A 7082-nucleotide genomic window follows, 5' to 3' on the forward strand; every position below is an offset into this window, starting at 1 on the left:
GATGTAGATACCACCTCGCAAGCAGCCTCAATTGGCTTATGGCGGGGGGTTGTTAAGACCCCAGCCGTTTACAAATAAAATGGATATGCTCTAGCAAAATTATGCCCACCATTTATTAAAGTCGTGGAAAAAACTAGTTAGCATACCTATCCGTTCAGCAAAATATCTCCCTTAATTTGTCGTTTCTGTCGGACTTGAAATATGAAGGGGTTAAAAAATGATGTTCTCCCTGTCTCTATTAAAAATATTTGTCCTCAATCGCTCAAGCAATGTAAGCCCAGGGCGCCTAGCATATAATTTAAGTGATAATGAGGACGCATAACTCAAATAAATTTAATGTGTTATCCTTAAATTGTCAGGGTATACAAAGAAGACGTTTGCCAACATTTTTCTTTATCTAAGATTTAAATATTTTATACCTGATAAAAATATTAAGGCGAGATTTTGAAATGTGACATACAGGCAAATAATATACCCGAAAATTTCAAGATGAATACATAGGTGCTAGTAGAGGTAAAAAGAGGTAAATCGATTGGTTTTTTAAACGCACATTTTGCATTAAAATCGGTGGACAGCAATCCAAAAGACTAAATTAATGAAATTATCTTCTTATCAATATTTCAGAGAGAATAATCACGGAGATTTCCTCGATTATTGATTAAATGTAAGCATTTATCGACTTCGATGAGTATAAAAACCGCTATGAAACTCTTAAGCAAGGATGATAGGCTTCCATAACACTGATTACCACCGAAGCTCATGCATAAAATTGAATTTGTTCACAAGCGTATCATAGGAGCTAGGCAGTTATGAAGCATAATACAAAGAATACTTCTGTTGACCTTCTTACGGCTATATTGCCACTCTGCATTTCTCCTGGGGAGGTGGGGTAGTAAATGATTCCATCCACCGGTTATTCAATTCCGGATCTACTGCGAACCGCTAAGCGACTCCAGTTGAAATGAAGAGCCATTTCTCGACAAAGCAACGCTAGATCCGGGTCAAGAACATCATATACTTAGTTCATACGAGTCCTTTCTTTCCTCGCAAAACGCTTCCTCGTTGCCAAGAGACGAGCTAAGAAAAGATTCACGCCGGGTCGGCAATTTCGGGTCACTGCAAGATGAGGTTAGCAAAAGAGAACGCAAGGCGTTTCGTCATCTTCTTCGGCCTAGAGAAGGATTTGGAGGGAGGGGGAAAGGCGAACTCGGTTATTTCCGCATCCACAGCTGACAAGGAAAACATGCGAAAGAATGGAGGGATCCCACACTTCTCCCACTCTGTTAAAGATCAAAAGCGTTTCTCCCAATTGAACACGTCACAGAGTTATCGAAGCCCGTCTCATGCAATGCGATAAATTGAATAGCGTACAAGTAATTTTTCGTCTAAATAGAGTTAGTTACAGAAAATAGGTTAAGAAAACTAACGATATCAACTAGATATTCAATGATGCATTTAATTTTCCACTTCATGCTAGCACAGAACATAGACTCACTCATATCCCTTGGCCACCAAGTTTTTGTGTTTATCTTCTACCAATTTCTGTGCCTAACTATGTTTAGAAAAAATCACATGTGCCCCTTTTCTTCTCAACCCCTCAATACTTGACCTTAACTTCTTCGCAGTAATCCCGTCGTTTAATATAAATCCGTCATGAATAGGTATATTAATTTTAATATTAATCCATTAAATAATATTAGCTTTCTATGCAGATGTACGGGTGTGCGTTCCTGGCTTTATGTTACTGATCAAAGGGTTGCGAGTTTATATTCCGGAAGAAACCTTCAGAACTCTCAAAGGCCAAAACCCTCGAAGTAGGTAGTGAAGGGGTAGTGAAGGGGTGGGAGCTGACTTCTGTCGTAAATATATGAAATTGCACGCTTACATATTAGTCTGGGATGATCACCAAGCTTAGCTATCTAAATTAACCATCGCATTGAATAACAGATGGCGTAATAAGGGTTTATTTCATCTAGATCTACATAATATCCTGCGAGCCTCCTCTAGGGTGTTTGGCAGGGCCACCACTAGGGTGTTTGGCATTTGTGTCATCTCCCGTGGCTATGTGCATGCTCAGTGGGAGCTCAAACGCGTATGCAGTCGTGAAGGATTTTTTTTTCAATAAGAATTATATACAATATGTAAGCTACATCTTGGCGATAGCTCAATCTCAGCTGAACACCCTTAAGATGGCTCGCTTGGGTATTATGAAGATTTAGATGCAAATCAAAATTCCTCTTGATGTTGGATAAGGGCATGCCTTGATAATACAGTAAAAGACTCTCCATAAATGTTTTATTATTCAATTTCACGCCTTTCGCACAGACACATACTGCCATACACCTTTTTATTTGGAGCTTTAAGCAGATTTAAGCAAGAATTGCGTTGAAGCACTGATTTTGATAATACAAATGGCTTGTGGTATTGAAAAGAAAATTTGATACGGAGTAAGCGATCAATTTCTTCAGCTCTTCTGTGGTTGCAAATTCAAAATACGAAGGCATATACCAGCATCACATTTTATAAGCTATAAAAAAAGAATGCCTATGCATCTTAGTTCAGTCAGTAACCTTTGCGAAACATTCATCTTAATGCCTTGAAGTAGCTTCAGGTGTCAAGCTTCATCAACACAGTGTTAGGCCTAATGAAACAGATAGATGGTAAAACCCACTGGCTATATCCACGAGTTACCGTGGAGAGAAGCTAGGAGAATGCTAAGGACACGAACATGGTACCATGCAAATAAAACTATTAGTTATTGATAGAAAAATTTCATAAAAATGCCCTATTCCGGCCGTTTCGTGTTAAAACTATGTCTAGAATCCCAAAAAAAAACACAGTAAGAATATTCATGTTTTTTTCTCATAAAATGGAAGTGGGGCCTTCGGTACATGTGCCTTTCTTCCTCTGAGGTTGCACACACAGAAATGGCTAAAATTTATACCTTATATTTTTGCTTAACTTGCATCCTCTCCTCCACCGTCTCGGTCGTACATGGCAGGTAACAAAGGAAACAGAGATGCCCATAGGCGTGAAAGATGCGAGACTTTTTAATTCCCTCAATGCCCATCCACTCTCCCACCATTACTCATGGACCTTAAAAAACAAAGATCCATCGCAGTCCGCAGGGGGAAATCCAAGGGATCCGACGTTTGCGAGTGGGCTGCTGCCAACGTCCTTCACGAAGGAGAGATCCGTCGTGCTCCCGAAATGATGCTATTTAGATCGCGAGAAGATATGGAGGCTGAGCGTGAAGCAAGACTGCAACCTTTTGGCTCGGAGAGGAAAAATCCTTGAATACAATCAAGATATTCGCACCAGATCGCGGAGTTATGAGATGTGAATTGAGTAAATTGGTAGTTATAAATATGCATTTAACATATCCAACCTACATGGATGCAAGGGCAGGTGCTTAAGCAAATTTTTATAGTCTATTGTCCACATTGTACTGAACATAATTATTTTCAGCAAATATACATGGTAAATATGTTCCTAAATGACACCATCGATAAGATAAAACGCATACAATACGCTGAAAATAGTAGGAAAAACAGTCTGATTGGATGCTGATGAAATAAAATTTTATTCATGACTTAAGTCCCCCTTTACGAGAATCTAATGAAAAATAATACAAATTAGTTTCGCTCAACGTGAATGCTACACCAAAACCAACAGCAAAAAAATACGAAAAAAATATTTTCTACACGTGGCGCTATTTTTAGATGGCAGACCTTTCTCCCGCGCGACGTTTTAAAAATTAGAAGCCAAGGAATAGCAATTTACGTTACGACGTCTAGACGGTAATTTTCAAACCATAATTCATATTTCGATGCAGACTTGATTTCGCCTGAAGACACCAAGGTGACTTAAGAAGAAACGAAACCCAGGTCTCCAAAAATACTTCGAAGATGAAGAGTAAGGGGGGACGATCAGAGATAAATAACACGACGCGCTCACACCTTATAGAATCGAGTAATTACAGTCCCAAAGGACAGAGATTAATGGAAATTATTTACGAGAATTAAAAATAGATTTGGAGTCAATTTCGAATTGAAGGATCAAAGAGCAACAAGGAGTTCGGTTCGCTAACCATGCGGGAGGAGAGGATAAAGCCGTCATCATCCACTTTCACCACACCTATAATAAAGTGATTTCCTTGCGACACCTGCAACTTAGGCAGAGCCAATCACTCCAATGGGACCTGGGATATTCATACGGGTGGCAAGACACCGTGGGAAGAAGATATACATACCTATCCATTTTTAGGACCCATTCCATGGTTTGTTTTAGAGAACTTTTATGCCGTTCGAGGTATATCAATTAGACAACTGATTTAGCTATTCTTTTATCATTGGTAACTACATTCTACCTTCCCAGTTAACATGCATAGTACTTTGATAGCAAGAAAAAAGTTATACAATACTTGTCGAAAAAAATTTTTACTTTGAATCGGAAATTTTACAGCAAGTTTAATCGTCTGAGGTACCTTATACGCAATTAAAATCATTTATAGTACTATTATTAAGGTGCATAAACCTCAAGATAAATACATTTTTAGTCAGATTTCGAAACATTTCCAACAAAGAGACACCGTGGCAAAGAGGTATGATTAACTATAAACACATTTTGTACTTTTACGTATTTTTAGCCACATAATTGGCTGAAATGTAATTTGTAGTCCTTAGAGAAGTTTATTCCGAGGATAAATATATAAAGTATCGAGATCAGTCAGGTTAACAAACGGTTACGAAAGGTTCAAAGTCTTATTTGATATATATCGTAAAAACATAAACTAATGGGAATTAAAAAAACACGATTAATGGAATATTATTTTCACTTTGACGTAGGCATATAATAGATTTTTATGGATTAATAAACTGCTTTTAAATACAAAAATCAGTATGCAATATTTGGATCAGTTCTACTCTATAAAGTCAAATATATTTTTACCAGTATTTTCCTAGTTAAGCTAATGGCGAAGACCATGATGGACAAAAACTTCACCACCTTCCAAATAGGTCACATGATATTTCATTCGTAAAAACATTGGATCTGTATTCATGATGACTTCGCTCAAATCTTATGTGGGAGGTCACCAACTTCTTAAACCTTTGTAATACTGCATAGAATAGTACGATTTTTATAGATTATCTATCCGTGAAAATTTTATTTATGTGCAGTGCATGCACACACTCAAGTTAATTTACCCTATCCTAAACCCATTCCTCCAGTTCAACACCAGAAAAACCCAGATTCAATTTGCTTGAAAACATTTCCCCTGCCACACACCCTGATGGTGGCTTGCACGGCACCTTGTAGATGTACATATATGTAGATTAAGGTAAGAGCCAAAGAACTCGGCATCACATTCAGCTTATAATCGCGTCATAAAATAATCAGTCCAAATTGAGAGGTAATAGAATGAGATTCATTCATTCATCTACATCTACATAATACTCTGCGAGCCACCTCTAGGGTGTTTGGCAGGGGGTGATCAATCACCAGCATGCAGCATGCATTTGGACTCCCGTATGCACACCACACCGTCCAAAAAACGTCCCGTATACTAACTAACTATACTTATATGCTGTTGATTTTGCAGTTAAAACACCTACCGTCTATCAAATTCTCAAACCCGTCCTTACCCCCATCAGAGAGGATCTTAAAGCCTAACCACCCGCGAGGTTGACTGCGGTTTTGTCATGTAAATCGTGGTTTGATTACGGAAGCGAGATATCCCCCGCGCGCTACGCAGCCATTACTCGGTTGTGGTAATGGTGGCGGCCGGGGTGGTGATTACCCGCCGATAGCTTCAGCACCCAGTAGGTCTTGTAAGCAGTCACTCCAATCAAGGTCCTCCCTCAGTCCCGCTCAAGGTCTTCCGATCGGATGGATTAGGTTTAAACGCAATGCGACGCGAGGTCGATCCTTTTTACCGCGCATGACCGCCCAATTGTGCAATGCGCATCGCCGAGCTCGGCTCGTCAAGCGCGGAGGGAATTTGGTCTACATCGCCCATCCAAGGATTTCCAGCTAAAATGGCCAGTACCGTCAACAGGATGTCTCCTCGTGAATATAAGCAGATGGTTTGCTAGCAAAGTGACGTAAATTACGACGGTTGATTCAATTTTTTCACCGATACATATATTTTAACGATTGATCCCGATTGTATCGCTACCTGTGAAGTGGCTGCTAAATGAAATGTATGGATCACAAGCGAGGTGACGTAAATAACGACGGCTGAATTAATTTTTTCACCAATAAAGATATTTCATTTTGCTTCAAATAGTATCGGTACTCAAGAATCGACTTCGAAACAAAATAAGAATATATTAAATCCACGAAGTAATATTGAATCACTCAGAGAATGAGACAACTTTAAAAACATTTATCCATCCCTAAATAAACAGTAACACCTTGATTTTCAAAGCAAAAAAAATCGAAAAGATGTTGCTTTCGTTCAAGCATTCGTAGCTCTGTAGGGGATTTTAGTGATAAATAAATTGCATGACCTGAGGACCTACTTACGCTAGAGAAGGACCCACAGAATAAGCACTTTTCATGAAATTACTTTGTCTCCTGACAGAGTAATTTCATAAAAAGAACAACTGAGAGAAGAATTTAAGTAAAAATCGCCAAAGGAAGGACATTAGGACTTGGAGTACATAAAGAAGGACACAAGGAAGAAGAACAACAGGGAGCTGAAGGAATTAGTTTAGCGAAGGAACAATGATCAGCTGCGTTTCAAATATACCTCCCATGTGGTCTAGTGGCTAGGATATCTGGCTTTCACCCAGAAGGCCCGGGTTCGATTCCCAGCATGGGAACTTTTGCTGCCGCCCTTGAATGACGGACGCCCTTGAACGACGAAAATGGTGGGGTAAAGTTCGCGCCTGCCAAACCGAAGGTCGCGGGTTGGAGTTGCGCCTGGGTTGGTTATCCCTATCCCGGACTTGTCTATTTGTGTATTTCTAATTGCTAAATGTTATGAAAACCCCGATGTAAAGGCCAAACAGTTAAGTTTTCGGTGGTGTGGCAATGTATAAAAATAAATTTAAAAAATGAGCAGCATAGTGATTGCA

General features: G+C 39.3%; 1 non-coding gene across 1 annotated transcript; it reads left to right on the forward strand.

The window, feature by feature from the left end:
* Positions 1–6755: 6755 nt before the first annotated feature.
* On the forward strand, positions 6756–6827 carry Trnae-uuc. Its single transcript has one exon. It is a non-coding gene; the product is annotated as a tRNA-Glu (tRNA).
* The last annotated feature ends 255 nt before the right edge of the window (positions 6828–7082 follow it).

Source organism: Ischnura elegans, chromosome 2, assembly GCF_921293095.1.
Source record: "Ischnura elegans chromosome 2, ioIscEleg1.1, whole genome shotgun sequence".
NCBI classification, from domain to species: Eukaryota; Metazoa; Arthropoda; class Insecta; order Odonata; family Coenagrionidae; genus Ischnura; species Ischnura elegans.